The sequence below is a fragment of the Euprymna scolopes genome, chromosome 19 (assembly GCF_053919585.1).
Source record: "Euprymna scolopes isolate OS-2025 chromosome 19, ASM5391958v1, whole genome shotgun sequence".
NCBI classification, from domain to species: Eukaryota; Metazoa; Mollusca; class Cephalopoda; order Sepiida; family Sepiolidae; genus Euprymna; species Euprymna scolopes.
The window spans coordinates 124,301,366-124,317,701 of record NC_136500.1 but is presented as its reverse complement, the minus strand read 5'-3'; the positions used below and the strand labels follow the sequence as shown (position 1 = coordinate 124,317,701).

The following is a 16,336-nucleotide window of genomic DNA, read 5'->3' as shown; positions in this document are numbered from 1 at the left end:
CAAAACTTAGACTCCCTAATTAAAATTTAATCAAAAATTGTTTATTCAAATGCTTTCTTCTTTGTATTGCTAGTGCTAAAAAATTTTAATTTGTTCAGGTAATAGAAGAATTAATTTATTTATTTGTTGTCTAAGATTTAGGGTGATTTTCTATGAGAATATGCAAAAATATTATAATATAAGTACCTGGATTTCAAATAATTTCACTTATTCATATAGGCAACCAGTTACTTCGCGTCGATTTTGGACAATGTTTACATTTGTGCTTGATAAAAAGCAAACTACAGAAGACCAAACAGGCCAAAAAAACTTATTTTTCAGTGACGAACATTTCAATATATTATTAACGCTGAGGTTGGCCAGTACCAGATGGATGACCATTTGTATGAGTTTAGTTTTTAATGTGTATGTGTGTGGAGGCCAGGCTCCCCAAAATGGGAGGGGTTAATTTAAAGCAGAATAAAAAAAATTATTTCAGCGCAGTTGGTCCACCGTAGTCGAAAGGCGGCAAACATTTTCAAATGGGATCGAAAAAATGATATTTTTAACACAAAGGTCACAATATTTATCGATTTTTTTTTGTATCGATTCTTCAAAGCATGTCCTGTTTAATAATAGTCATGCATTATTCGGCTCGCTAAAAAAAAAATTATTAATTTATTTATCAAAGATTTTAAAATGGCTTTTTTCGTATAAATATTTAAAAAAAAATTTTTTGTTTTGCTTAACTTAAATTAATTATTTTACTTAACATATTCACCGAATTTCACACTTCAAAACTCAAAAGCGGGATAATTAAACACAATCGAAGTTCTGATATTCAGACGTCAAAATAAGGTATGCAAAATTTTTTTTTTTTTTTTAATCTATAATCCTGTTCCATACAACAACACAATGTTTTGTTCAGTTTCAGATGATTATTTTAAGCATATTTGTAACCCACTCAAAACAAGGGGGGGGGGGTAAGCAAAATATATATATAATATAGTTTACGAAAAATAAGTCCACTGTTATAAAGTTCATTCTTCTCTTAATAATCGCTGAAAATTTCGTATTGATTGGATAATTACCTAAGTTTTGGTAGATTTTTAAAAAGATGGTCCGTCAAAAAGTACTTACTTTTAAATGACGACTTACATAGGTTTTCGGGGTTTGTATGACTGTACACATTCGAAAAAGTTGTCAAAAAACAAATATATAACAAATAAATGTTATCAAAGGCAAGATAAGTTACTTTTCTACCTAACTGGATATATTTTTTGTGTTTTTATTCAATGTAACATGTTTATTCAGCTCGAAAACCATACAGTGTTTACAGATGTATTAGAAAATTCAAGATGGCGTCTAACTCTCTTTAACACGGTAAGTTTCGGAAAAGGTGTTATAAATAAAAAAAACTAGACAAAATACGGTTAAAAACCGCCGAATATATGTCAACCCATGTCACGGTAACATTTATTGAGCGAGTTTTAACAGTATTTTGTCCAATTTTTTTATTTATAACACCTTTTCCGAAACTTACCATGTTAAAGAGAGAGTCAGACGCCATCTTGAATTTTCCAATACATCGGTAAACACTGTATGGTTTGAGCTGAATAAACATGTTACACTGAATAAAAACACAAAAAATATATCCAGTTAGGTAGAAAAGTAACTTATCTTGCCTTTGATAACATTTATTTGTTATATATTTGTGTTTTGACAACTTTTTCGAATCTATGTGTACAGTAATACAAACCCCTTACCTCTTTCTACTTATTATTATTACATTGATAGGTGGAAGCACAGAATACTTACAAAACACCCTCCCTCCCCATGTTAAGAACGGCTTTCAAAATAACGTTATTATTTCAGCGCAGTCGCGGTACCAAAATACATAAGTGCCCAAATTTTGTTGAATGGAATGAATGAGTTCGCAATTTTTCTCATCATAATTGTTTTTTTTTTGTTTTTTTTACAGTACTACATTAAAATAAATATTTAAACGAGAAATACAATTTTCAAATTTGAGACATGATAAATGCACAAGTACCATATATTTTAACGAACCAGACGTAACTCAGCATTTGCTCGGCTTTGTCCGACGCATGACGTCAACAGCCGAATAAAACCGAGCGTTGCCGATTAAGCAGACGAGAATTTCGCTATCAACTCGAGAAACGCTTATTTGAAGAGAGTTTTAAAAAGATAACTGACGAAATAATGAATATTACAAACCTTGCGGACCAGCTCCAGACCCCAGAGGCTGCACTAAACTTTTGCCAGCAACGGAAATTGTTGGCAGAAGAGAAAAGGTGGGGTTTGTATTACTGTACACATAGATTCGAAAAAGTTGTCAAAAAACAAATATATAACAAATAAATATTATCAAAGGCAAGATAAGTTACTTTTTTTACCAAACTGGATATATTTTTCGTGTTTTTATTCAATGTAACATATTTATTCAGCTCGAAAACCATACAGTGTTTACCGATGTATTGGAAAATTCAAGATGGCGGCCGATTCTCTTTAACACGGTAAGTTCAGGAAAAGGTGTTATAAATAATAAACTAGACAAAATACTATTAAAAACCACCGAATATATGTCAAGTTATGTCACAGTAACATATATGGAGTGAGTTTCTAACAGTATTTTGTCTAGTTTATTATTTATTACACCTTTTTCCAAACTTACCGTGTTAAAGAGAGATAACATTTGATAACATTTATTTGTTATATATTTGTTTTTTTGACAACTTTTTCGAATCTATGTGTACAGTAATACAAACCCCAAAGGCAAGATAAGTTACTTTTCTACAAATCCTTGTTTCTGGCGAAAAAAATGTACAAATAATCCTTGTTCCTGCCCTCCCTTTTTTTACGTTAAAAAGTGAAAAAAAAAAAAAAAAAAAAAGAAAAAAAAAACAGTTCAGGCAAAAAAAAAGTTAACAAAAAAAAAACTTGTTTTATGTATTTATTCTGAAAGCAGAAAACAATTTCAAACAATAAAAAAAAACATAAATGAACGGTAGGTTTTTGCTTTTTACTTTTTATGTTTCTACATTTTACAATTTCATTGTACAGTTATTTTGTTGTAGCGTTGTTTTTATTTTATCGCCAACGCTCGGTTTTATTCGGCTGTTGACGTCATGATGCGCCGGACAAAGCCGAGCAAATGCTGAGTTACGTCTGGTTCGTTAAATGCACAAGTACCAAATATATTTAAAATTTGTACATCAATTAAAATATTGGGTACTTATGCAGAGAGTGATCCGGACGTAACTCACCGGACGCTCGGCTTGCCCCGTAAAACGACGTCAACAGCCGGAGTTAGCCGAGCGTCGGCGAGGAAAACATAAGAAAAGAGGGTATTCCTCCTGCAGTATTTTACCCACCGATTTCACGATCTTAGCCGAGCGTTGACGAACGCTTTCGGCGTTAACGCCGACGAAAGCCGAGAATTCGGAGCTACGGTGCAAGAACGCTAAAAGTATGTGAATAGCAACAACATTACAAGGAAAAGATATTACACACACAACAAAAATGGATAAAATTAATATAAAAAATTTGGATAAAATAAATCACAAACACTTACCGTAAGTTTTTTTAAAGTAAAATAAATTTATTTTGTTGAATGTATATTTTTTTTTTGGTTCATTTTGTTTTCCGATAGCTTTTTTTTTTTGGGGGGGGGTAAGCAACAGTAATAAACACTTCAATGCTTTTTTTTTTTTTTTTAACAAAACGTTATTAAACAGTAACAACAATGTTTTTTTTTTTGTTTTTTCAGTAATGTTTGTAGGGGGGGGGGATAACAATTACTGTTTATCTTTAGTTCCGACTGGAAGATTTTCTACTGACTGTAGAGGCAAAGTAGGGAGCAAAGGGTTTTCAGAGGATGTGGAAAGAAGCTCCTTCCCAAACCGGGTAGCCTTCCGCGATTTGATTTTGGGACGCTAAAAACGTCCATGGTGATGACACATTTAAAATCCATTCAAAAAAAAAAAAATAACTTCGCAGAAATATTGACAAAATTTGTTCAGAATTGCATTAAATTTGAAATTATTTTGGTGTTTTTTTTTTTTGGGGGGGGGGGAGGGGTAAGCAACAGTAATAAACACTTCAATGTTTTTTTTTTGTTTGTTTTTAACAAAACGTTATTAAACAGTAACAACAATTTTCTTCCTTTTTTATCGCTCAATTAAATAGCTGAAATGAAAGGCTGTGTATTTTTTACTTTGAACAATAAAATAACTGAAATGAAACGCTATGTGTGTAATTTCAATGAAAATTATTCGTCTGCTGCGCGTTCGTTTGAAGCGCCCTGATTGGCTGATAGAGTATCGTACCGCTCGCCATGTTCCGGCGTTTTCCGACGGATGTCGATCAACGCTCGGCTAAGATCGTGAAATCGGTGGGTAAAATACTGTAGGAGTACCGAAAAGAGAAACCTACCTTAATGTAAAATTTGTTAAAACTTTTATTTACTGTAACGGAAAACAAATTTTTTTTGTATTTTTTTTTTTTTTTGTAAATGTAAAGTGTTTTTTATATACAAGAAAGTTATGTTTTTTTTTGTTTTTTTTTGAAGAAGAAGAAACAGCGAAAAAAAGGTAACAAGCAAAATTTGTTTTTTTTACAAAACATGTTTTTTTTTTTTGGGGGGGGGGGTTAGGGTTAGGGTTATTTTTTTTATTTTTTTAAGAATAAACAGCGAAAAAAAAAAGGTAACAAGCAAACTGTATTTTTTCTTTTTTTTTTGTACAAAACATGTTTGTTTTTTTTGTTGGGTGGTTAGGGTTAAGGAAAAACCTGGTAAAAGAAAAATGCGAGGAATATTTACTGTTGGTATTTCCTCAGACTGTTGGAGGGCATCACACGACTATGAGGGACAGGTTTTATTTTTTGCAAGCAAACTCCTTTCCTGACAAAATTCCAGGACACCCGCTGCCGCTGCCGCTCTGCTGTCTGCAATTTTTTCCGACAAATATGTTAAGTTCATATTTCCTTCCATAGGTACGCAATTTTAAGGGTTGTTAAATAAATCTGAAATTGTAACGGTTGTTGTTAAATAAATCTGATTGATCTGTACCGTTTTACTTTTTCTTTTTCCTTATTGTCGTCTGCTGCTTGGAATTTTTTTTTTCTTGCGTCGCGCACGCGCGTAGAGCGTTGACAACCGTCGAACTACATCGCCGACGCTCGGCTAACTCCGGCTGTTGACGTCGTGTTACGGGGCTAGCCGAGCGTCCGGTGAGTTACGTCCGGATCACTCTCTGCATAAGTACCAAAAATTAAAATTGTCTCAGTCTAGAAGGATTTATCCCTTACTGACCGAGTAAATTGTAACACCGTTCTGAGAACACTAACAGATACTACACTTTGTTCTTAGCCATAGGGTCATGTTATTCCCATTTACTTGCCTCTTCACGGGGGCAGAGTTAGACACAAGGTCGTTTTTTAATGTGGGAGAAATCCAGCTTCCCAAAAGGGAGCACTGAATAGGAACAAAAATTAAAATTATCTCAATCTAGAAGAATTTATCAGAACAGATACTACTACAGTACTTACTACACTTTCTTCCTAGCCCAAAGGCCAAGTTATTAAGTTAGCTTTCTTTCTCAGGTTGATTACCTCCTCTTTTATCTCTATACTAATTCGGCGCCTATTTACTATGCCTCCCCACGGGACAGAGTTAGACACCCCGGAAACTAATGAGAATCACTTTATACTCATGTTTCCAATTCTGAACTTCATATTAATATTTTTCACGTGAAGAAATAAGATTAAAGACAACTTGGGGGTTTGTATTACTGTACACATAGATTCGAAAAAGTTGTCAAAAAACAAATATATAACAAATAAATGTTATCAAAGGCAAGATAAATTGATTTTCTACCAAACTAGATATAATTTTTGTGTTTTTATTCAATTTAACATGTTTATTCAGCTCAAAAAGAATACAGTGTTTACCGATGTATTGGAAAATTCAAAATGGCGACCGACTCTCTCTTTAACACGATAAGTTCGGGAAAAGGTGTTATAAATAATAAACTAGACAAAATACTATTAAAAAAACACCGAATATATGTCAAGTTATGTCACGGTAACATATAATGAGCAAATTTCTAACAGTATTTTGTCTAGTTTATTATTTATTACACCTTTTTCCGAACTTACCGTGTTAAAGAGAGAGTCGGCCGCCATTTTAAATTTTCCAATACATCGGTAAACACTGTATGCTTTTCGAGCTGAATAAACATGTTAAATTGAATAAAAGCACGAAAATTATATCCAGTTTGGTAGCAAAGTAATTTATCTTGCCTTTGATAACATTTATTTGTTATATATTTGTTTTTTTGACAACTTTTTCGAATCTATGTGTACAGTAATACAAACCCAAACTTGGTACTGGTCGCGATTTGAGTTTCCTGCCGAACACCATAAAAAAACTGACTTCTCCCTACGCATGAGCAAAGGATATGTTTTAGTTGCCATAGTAAGTAAATGATCATGAATTTTTATCGACTTTTTATAAGTTTTACTGTTTATGAATATTGAAATAAAAGAAATTACTACACATTAATAATATCTCACTTTTATCGCCTTTGTTTTTTATCACTTTTATCGACCTTTTTTTTTTTTTACTGTTTTACTGTTTATGTGTCACTTTTATCGACTTTTTCTTTTCTTTTTTAAATAGCATTTTCTTTTTAAATGACGACGTTTTTACTGTTTATGAATATTTAAAAAAAAAATTATGATCCGCGCTATATTTTAAATCGTATTTCTAAGTTTAATTAAAGTTTAATGTTTTTTTTTTATTCAGTTGTAAGGTTAAAGTAGAGAATAGGTACAAAACACCCTCCCCATGTTAAGAATGGCTTTTTAAATAATAACGTTATTTCAGCACGGATCAATAAGTGCACTAGTACCACAAAATTAAACTTAGAAATACGATTTAAAATATAGCGCGGATCATAAGTGCACTAGCACCCATTTTTTTATTAATAAATGTTTAGTAATTATTTTTCTTTTAATATTCATAAACAGTAAAAACGTCGTCATTTAAAAAAGAAAATTCTATTTAAAAAAAAGAAAAAGTCGATAAAAGTGACACATAAACAGTAAAACAGTAAAAAAAAAAGTCGAACCTGAACCGTTGATGGAAATTTGTGAAAAAAAAACATGTGGCGAGCAACAAATATTGAATATTTATCTTCCCAAAATCGAGCAAATTAAATAGACAGGCGAGCTTCGTTGTTAAGTGTGAGATATTACGATTTATATGTGATATAAAAAGTTTTAAATAGTTGTGAAGCGAGCGACCGCTTCTCTGAAAGAAGCCTTTTGTAGACACACAAAAAAAGCGAACCCACATACATACATTTTCGCTTTTATATTTATAGATGTCTTCCCTATTTGTTTCAAACGATTTACAGAGAACTGATGCTTGGTGTCTTTAACATGAGATTCGTCAAATTGACACGAGGGGGCGGGAATTGTAATTTCTTCTTATGCTCCAAACAATCAAATTTTACTTTTATTTTTGAAACTATCAATTCTCTCTTCCATGTATCGTACAAGACTATGTATCCCAAAAATCTTTCATGCGGTCATATCTCCCACAGCAAAAACAAATTGTGTCTTAAATATTTTTGGCCTCATTTTTCAGACCACTGTTCTCATTTTCTGTTATTCTCACAACATTTTGGACGATGTAACCTCCCACCCTCTTGAATTGTATCTTCTCAAACTTGGGAATCTGTATGGAATTTTGAATGGAACCCTTTATTTTATGCATGTTCTTGTTCAATCAGCCATGACTGGGTAAAAGTCTTAAGTAATTCTTCATTGTATTTTTAGTATCGCCTGAACTGAAAATTGAATGTTCAACCCCCAGAAGAAGAGGATTGTACATCTATGGGCCAATCATTGGCGTGTGACCGACGCACGTGTTAAACTAAATGTCTTGGAAACGGTCCACATATGAAGATCTGTCGATTAGACGTCTTTCTGTCTAAGAAAGATTAAAGGCATACCTGGAATGTTGTCTCGTTTTTCTCCCAGAATGACGTCTTCTTCCTTGAGGGTTTGACATGGTTGAAATTTTCTCCAGGTCTGCTTCATTTATTAATGTAGACACTTAAGGCAGACACAAAAAAAAACAACGCAACACAATCGTAATATATGAGAAATATAATTAACTGTTTTTTTTTTACAAGAAACAATTTACAAGTGATAATTAACTTTCACAAATTTCACAATTAAAACTAGCTAACCTTAACTAGTGCTGAGAGAGAGGTGCCCCCCCTCCTCTTATTTACGGAGAGACAAAAAAATGTGTTCACCACATGGCTATCTGGACAAAAAAAAGATCGAGAAAAGAAAGGAAATTGTGGGATTGCATTCTGGTTGCTTATGTATCCCTCCGCGTTCGGCCAAATCACCTCCTGGTCGTGCAGGGGGAGGGTGTTAACAACCACCATAACCAGGGCGCTAATATATAGTGCCACAGAACGTTCAGTCCCCAGTGTAGGTGATATTCAGAATTGTGAATTATTTAAGACGTCTATTTGGTGCATCTGCTGCTAGTCTCTCGCTCCTTGACAAGGTTCAAAAGAGAGTCGCAAACCTGATAGGCCCTGAACTGGCATCTAAGCTTCAGCCTCTGCCCCACTGACGAAATGTTGCATCCCTCTGCCTGTTCTACAAATATTTTAGTGGTGAATGCTCTGACGAACTGCAATCACTTGTGCCCCCACGATGTGAGCACCCTCGACAAACCCGATAGGCTGCTAAATCCCACCCCCACACTGTAGAGATCCCTAGATGTAAAAGATCTTTTTACTCCAATAGTTTCTTCCCCAGAATCGCTAGACTTTGGAATTCCATTCCAGGTCCTTGCTTCCCCAACAGTACTGAAGTGCAGAAGTTCAAGTGTAACGTGAACCGACATCCTGCTGCCCAAATCTCTACATAATACCCCAGTAGTTGTTGCCCCTGATAGTAGCCCCCTACACCAAAGTGGCAATTTGCCTTGTTTGGGGTGAAAATGTAATAAAAAAAGAATTATTTAAGACGTCTATTCGGACATAACTGATGGAATGAGAGCATGCTATCACAACATTTAATAAAGGCTTCCGTTCAAAATTCAATACAGATTCCAAAGTTCAAGATAAAAAAAGGTTAGTGGTTAAATCTACGAAAACGTTAAAATAACCCTCAAAATGAAAACAATAGTTTGTATAATCCAAATTATACGAATCATTAATCCTCATCTCAAAAATTCAGAAACATGATTACCTTCTGATCCCTTAAAATATCCTGTTTCCTCCTCATGTTGAATAAAACCTTGCTTTAAAGAATGCTTGATAAATCAGTGATTGATCTGTTCCTTCTCCCCTTGGTGCAATGGAGGAGGTGCTGCATGATATGAAAAGCTTCAGCAGTTGATATACAGAGCATTCCAAAAGTCTTCGGCACATTTTAAGTCTTCATATCTGTTTAACTATGAATCGTAGTAAGATGAAAGTAATGCCATTTTAAAGCTAAATGCATTAATTTTATTTTGTACTTTTGCTGTTGATTTTTTTTCATTTCTTTGCAGATCCAGTAATGGCGTTCAATAAACCAGAAAAGACGTGTTGTGTGCTTGAATTTGCAAAATCTGAATCGTTTAACATGCATTTCACACCCCACAATTTTTTTTTTTTTTTTTTGTGGGGATTTATGAAAGGATTGGTCCATGTGCCTTCTAATCCAAGAGACGTGGAGGAGCTGAAGACCCGAATAACAGAAGCTGCTGCAATCATTAACAATGCAAAGCTGGGTGTGTTTGGCAAGAATTGGGCTATTGGCTTGATGCGTGTCATGTGACCAATGGTGCTCACATTAAACATCTTTAAACTTTCTGAATATACTAGATACGTTTTTATATATTCAGTAGTTCTCGAGATATTCAATGTAAAAGTTTCCAAGACTTTTGGAACATCCTGTATTTAATTTGAAACTTTTGTCGTAAAACAAATAGCTGCCAACAATTCTGATTGAATAAAAACTAAATAACAAAAATGTAAATATGTTCTTTCATTTTATTTCAACAAAATTTTACAGTAGGAATGTACAAGACGTTTTTTTGGTAAATTTTTTATAAAACAATAAATTTGGATTCATAAACAATAACGGTCTTAGAAATATACAAAAATACAAATTCCCTGAGAATTATGGTTCACTGCAGACATATATAACACATTCTTCACTTCTAATATTTTTTTTTATTCAATTTATTTTTTGTAAATTATTATCAATTAAGCATCTAATTAGATTATAATTAATATTATAAAAAATGATTTGTTTTAGTTTTTAGCAAGAAGGGACATATTTTTACACATGTTTGATGTAAATTTTTTATCTGCTTGATTTTTTAACTGGTTTTCAGTCGAAAATAATCAAAATTTCAAGCAAGGGATCATTTTAAATCGATTAGTTCACTGAACGCCATTCTAAAAATTAAACAGTAAGTGTTTAAAATAGTAATTTATTTATCGCGGACTATTATCCTCATCTTTCTTAGTTGTTGTTTCACTATGTTTGGGCCAACTATTCCTCTGGCCTTCGTCAGAAAGAAAGATGAGAATAATAGTCCGCAATAAATAAATTAATAAATAATACTCATCTCAATAATGAATTCCAATTCAAAATATATGTTTATTTTTCTAATCTAAGTACCGGTTTTCAACTGACATGGTAATCTAAAGATTAAAAACAAAATAAAGCAAAAACAATTAATCTTAGGAGGAGACAGTAAAAGAGTATTAACTTGAGAGAAGGATAATTTTATTTTAAACATATATATATATATATAACTAAAAACCCACTTTCCAAATTGAATGAGTCTGTACAAAAAAAAACAATCCAACGTTTTGGTGCTTAGTAATTTGAAGGAAAATTTGGTGCGTAATTGAAAGATTAAAATGAAATTTGGTTTGGTGAACTGAACTCACAATTTTAAACATTTAATGGGTCCCTATTTACTCCCTCCCCACTAAAGGAAGGTTAAAGATGATGTCGGTTTTTAATGTGGGGAAAATCCAGCTCTCCTAAAAAAGGCACTCTGGATTGGAACAAAAATTAAAATTGCCTCAGTCTAGAAGGATCTCATTTCTGACTGAGAACCGAACAGACCAAATGTTATATCAGAAATGATACTTCACTTTGATCTTAGCCCAAAAAGGTGAGAAATAGACAACATTAAACGAGATGATATAAAAAATTATCACTTAAAAATTTAGTGCTTAATTGATAATTAAGATTAAAAAATAAATTAAACGGGGGAGAGAGGGTCATATATGTCTGACAAAAATAATAACTCAGATTAGAAGGTCAGTGTTTAAATTTTTACCATATATTGAGAAAAGTTTAGATTATTTTCTTTTTTGCCAAGAAAATTTTCATCCACAGAAAAGAAATTATATTTAACCAATAATAATTATAATTGCAATGGAAAACAAATAACATTAAACATATTCCTTATAATATATAAAAAAAAAAATCATACTGATTTCAAATAGTATTAAAAATATAAACATTCAGTCAATTTTTAAAGGCACATTAAAATTTTATTAATTTTGTCATGGAATATTTTTTTCAACAAATAAAACTGATTTAAAGCTCAACAATGCTTTCATTTTGAAATTTTTTTTGTAATAAGATTTAATTAATTTCCAATTAGCAGGACCTGTGGAAATTCCATGGTTAATTATTGAAAATAGAATTTCATTATCTTTTCATACCTTTTAATCAAATATAACACTCATTGCCACTCTTGCATACATCAATGTATGTGACTTACTCTCCCTTCCCTCTTGACTTTATCTCTTTTGCAGCTTGTTACCCCCCACCCCTCCATTTTTGTCTTCTATTAGTGAGCATGTGACTGCTGCTGCTGTTAGAGAATATTACAATGTTTTACTGACTTACATACAAAGATAAAAAAAAAAATACACATATCATCACCTGTTTTTGGGAGCAATTTGACCCATTGTTTTATTTACTACCACACGGAGATATAGGGGAGGGTGTCACTCTTTTCCCTGGATTATCTCACTTCCCTTTGGTTATTATGCCAAGTTTTTAGCAAAAAGGCCATTCTTTAGTGAATACCAACCATTACGCCAAGATAGGTAAATATGGCTTATGTAGTGGTATTTATTTATTTATAGGTGAATCAATATTTGCTTCCTCATTATAGCGAAATGTGATACAGGGTCGAATTTAAGATGTAAGTGGGTGGGAACTGCATATTGCAACAATTGTATGGATTAAAGTTTCCTGAATTCATTTGGCTCTCTTGTTAAGGGAGCAATTCAAATTTCTTTGGATTGTTGTACAACAGCTGCTTGGAACTATTTTTTTTTTTTTTAAATCTACTTCAACTCAATTAATTTGGCAAAAAATAAGACAATCATGCTTTAATTGCCATATAAGGAAATGGTGATAGAAATTTACACACAAAAAAAAAAAAGATATAGTAGTCCAACACTTGTCCACATTCATTTTTTGAATTGCTGTGTTGTTGACACATTTATTAGCTCTCTTGGAAGTCTATTCCAAGGTCCACACAAGGATAAGGGTTATCGAGTTTGTCAGGAGGACATTGAAACGATATTATAAAGATTGGTAATGATGGCTGACAGTGGCCAAAAATGACATTATTTAAGATGGCTTAACGAGAATTATTGGATTTTAAAATAACAATCACCTCACATATTAATTGGCCGTTCCCTGTAAACTAAACCACCTCAATTGTTCTACATTTACTAACCCAAGAACTCTTATCTATTCTTGCAATGTGATTATACCATCAAAGTCTCCTGTTCTACACACATTTCTCTATACTGCCCATATTTAATTTTTGTCTGAGGTAATCAGCCTGACTTAAAGATTCAAATTAAAGAAAGGTGATTTAATTGAAACTTTCACACAAACACAAGTATACATTTTAAATACTAGCAACCCAAAAAACTCCTGCTCTTATCCTTGAGCTATTTCCATACATGTATTTTACTTTCTATACTTAGAGATTTTCAAGTTATGCATAAAAGCAAGTAAAATGTTTTTGTGTTTTTTTTTTATGGATATCTAGTGCCAAGTCAGATTCACATCATAACTGGAAAAGTTAAAAAAAAAAAAAAAAAAAAAAACATTGATAACATTTTCATTCGGAAAATAAATTAAAATCAAATAACCATATTAGGTATAAATTAAAATATACATATGCATCAAGTGCGCTTGAAATCAAATCACAACGTAATTTTAGGAAAATAAACAAATATTTTACTTGTTTGAAATTTATAACAAATATATTTCAGAGGTATACTCCATCTTCAGTATTTCTTTTTCTTTTCTTCTTTCTTGCCATATTGTAAAGGTGAACAAAGAAAAGTATGTCTGTTAAAGAGCCATGCGTTGTATCTCAGTGGATGTATTTTGAAATGTTGGAAGAGTGCGTAGTGATTTGGAATTCAAGTGCACTTGATGCGCATTTTATTTCATTCAAATTAAATCAACGTTTCAATATGGAACTTACACCCTTGACATTATTCTCGCGTTGCCTACGCACTCTTCCAACATTTCAAAATACAATCACTGAGATACAACACGTGACTCTTTAACAGACAGATTTTTCTTTGTCCAACTTTACAATATGGCAAGGAAGAAGAAAAGAAAAAAAAAAAAGAAGAAAACAACATACTGAGGATGGAGTCTAGCTCTGAAATATATATGTCAAATTTCAAACAAATAAAATATTTGTTTATTTTCCTAATATCACGTTGTGATTTGGCTTTCAAGCGCACTTGATGCATATTTTATTATATTCAAATTTAATCAACGTTTCAATATGGAACTCACACCCTTGACATATTATGTATGTTTTTAGTGTGCCAAATTCTATTTCAAAAAGCTGAAAAGAGAAATTGGTACTCTGAAAAACAAACATGTCAAGTTTATTAATGAATAATTGCCACTAATAAATTTGGCTTGTATAATTTTTAACATCACAAATTTGCATTTCAATAGATAAAAATGTCATTTAGGATGGTGAAAGCTTACAAAACAGAAGTTTCATATATACACGCTAGCTTGTATAATTTTTCAGCCTACAAAAATATAGAAGCCAGTTTGTATATATCAACTTCTCATTTTCATAACCATTCAAAGTCCAGTCATCATATGTTATATATAAATTTTTCATTTATTTATTGCGGACTATTATCCTCATCTTTTAGTTGTTTTTTTTTCACGACGTTTCGACTAACTATTCCACTGGCCTTCGTCAGGTGGTAACCGCGACAGGATAGGAACTCCAAATCTTCTAACTGCATTCTCAGCAATTACTGCCTTCCATAGTTGCTGTTGTCTCACCATGTTTTAGGAGATTCGGAGTTCCTATCTCATCGTAGTTACCACCTGACGATGGCCAGAGGAATAGTTGGCTGAAATGTTGTGAAACAACTATGAAAAGGTGAGGATAATTATCTACAATAAATAAAATCAATAAATAATACTCACCTCAACAATAAATTCCAATTAAATATATATATATTAAATATATATTAAATGAAGTATATAATAATATATATAAGATTTTATTTGAAAATTGTATATATTAAGTATGTGCAATTTAATAGTGGAAACTGACAGGGCCTATGGTTTTGAAAACTGGCTTATTGTCTTTGAACGATTAAAGAGTAAACCCTAAAGTTAATCGCTAAAAAAAAAAAAAAAAAAAATATTTTAACAGCGTTTCACAAATTCAGCTAAATTTGAAAGCTAAATAAATTCATTTTAAAAATCCCATGAAAGATAATATTAGTTTTCTGGAACTACTTAAAAGATAATTAGTAAAGTTTTGAGATACTGCTTTAAAAAAAAATCACCTTTTTTTTTTTTTTTTTTTACAAAAAGAAAGAAAAAAGAAATCACTTGATTATCCCCAAAAAGCAAGTTTAGTAACAGGAACCGCAATTGCTAAATGAAAACAAAAAGATGGTGCACAGATTTTCTATGGGAGCCTAAAATGTCAAAAATTCAATTTCATTTTTTAATTCATAATAAAAGTGAAACATTATTATACCTTAATTTCTGTATTTTTGAAAATTATAAAAAATATTCATTAATTTAGCCAATTCTATTTTATCTCTATATAAATAAAATGAACCCATTTTCCCCTCTGAGTTTGACCTTAATAGGATTAAAAATCAAGACATTTCATACAAATGTAATATTCACGTACTGCAGCACAATATCTCTGGTGTGTTATAGGCCTATTACCTACACACTTCCTCGATAATCTTAGATTCCTATATTTTTTCTGCTGAGAGTTCATGGCCAAAATCGGTTACAATCAATGGAAGTGGTAAAATCTTTTCTCTCTATTACATTCAACCTGCCCCCGCGACTACTTAACACCGTTGCGGATACGTCCACAGAGGAATTTACGAGGAAACACCGGTTTGAGTTCTTAGTTGCTTAAAAAAAATGGATTGGCATTTAACCGTCGGGTGAAACGCAACCTTTGATTTCAACTATTCTAAGGGTTACTTATGCCATTTTTTTTTATTTCCTTTTTCTTCTTTTTTTGGCAAGTCGAAGAGTTAATTAGGCCTTCTTTTTCTTTTTTGGTTTTCTTTTCTTTGGCGATCAAAAAAAAAAAGAAACAAACTAACCTTGGATTCCAGGTTTTACTACAAACTCTAACAGTCAGCAGCAAGCGTTCTTCAAATGTTGAAACGATTACTCGATTTCATATTTTATCTACTGTATTTTTCATTCTATTATGTTTACAGTTATTTTTAACGTAAAACTAGGGGGAGAGCTGACTTCTTATTTTCGGATTAGTTACTTATTCATTATTTGGTTCTATACCTTTAATTTCTGGAAGTTTCCTGAGCCCAATTACAATTATGCTGTTGATATGGAATCAGACGACATTCCAATTGGAAAAAAACGACAACAAATCAACATTAAAAAAAATTTTTTTTTTTTTAAAAACTAAAATCTAAGAAACATATATATACATATTTTTTTTTATTTGAATTTGTATTTTTTCTAGTTTACTTTGTTTGATTTTATTGCAGAAAACAAACCAACAATAAAAAAAAAATTAAACATACATATTTTCATTTTACACGGTAAGTTTTTTTTTTTTTTTTTATTTACATTTTTTTTTTTTTCAGTTTGTTTTGTTTTTTTCCGGTAGTCTGCGGCTGACACCGATGATTGCCGGTCTTGCCTGATCAATACTGGACAGGAACTCACGAGAATTCGGGTCAAATTATGCAGGACTACCTTC

General features: G+C 32.0%; 1 long non-coding RNA gene across 2 annotated transcripts; it reads left to right on the top strand.

Moving 5' to 3' along the window:
• The first annotated feature begins 2,884 nt into the window (after positions 1 to 2,884).
• Positions 2,885 to 10,053, top strand: LOC145239957 (uncharacterized). 2 transcript variants are annotated; one of them, XR_013862440.1, is made up of 2 exons: positions 2,885 to 3,007; positions 9,590 to 10,053. It is a non-coding gene; the product is annotated as an uncharacterized LOC145239957 (long non-coding RNA). The 2 variants fall into 2 exon arrangements; XR_013862441.1 differs by lacking the exon at positions 2,885 to 3,007 and adding an exon at positions 3,443 to 3,575.
• The last annotated feature ends 6,283 nt before the right edge of the window (positions 10,054 to 16,336 follow it).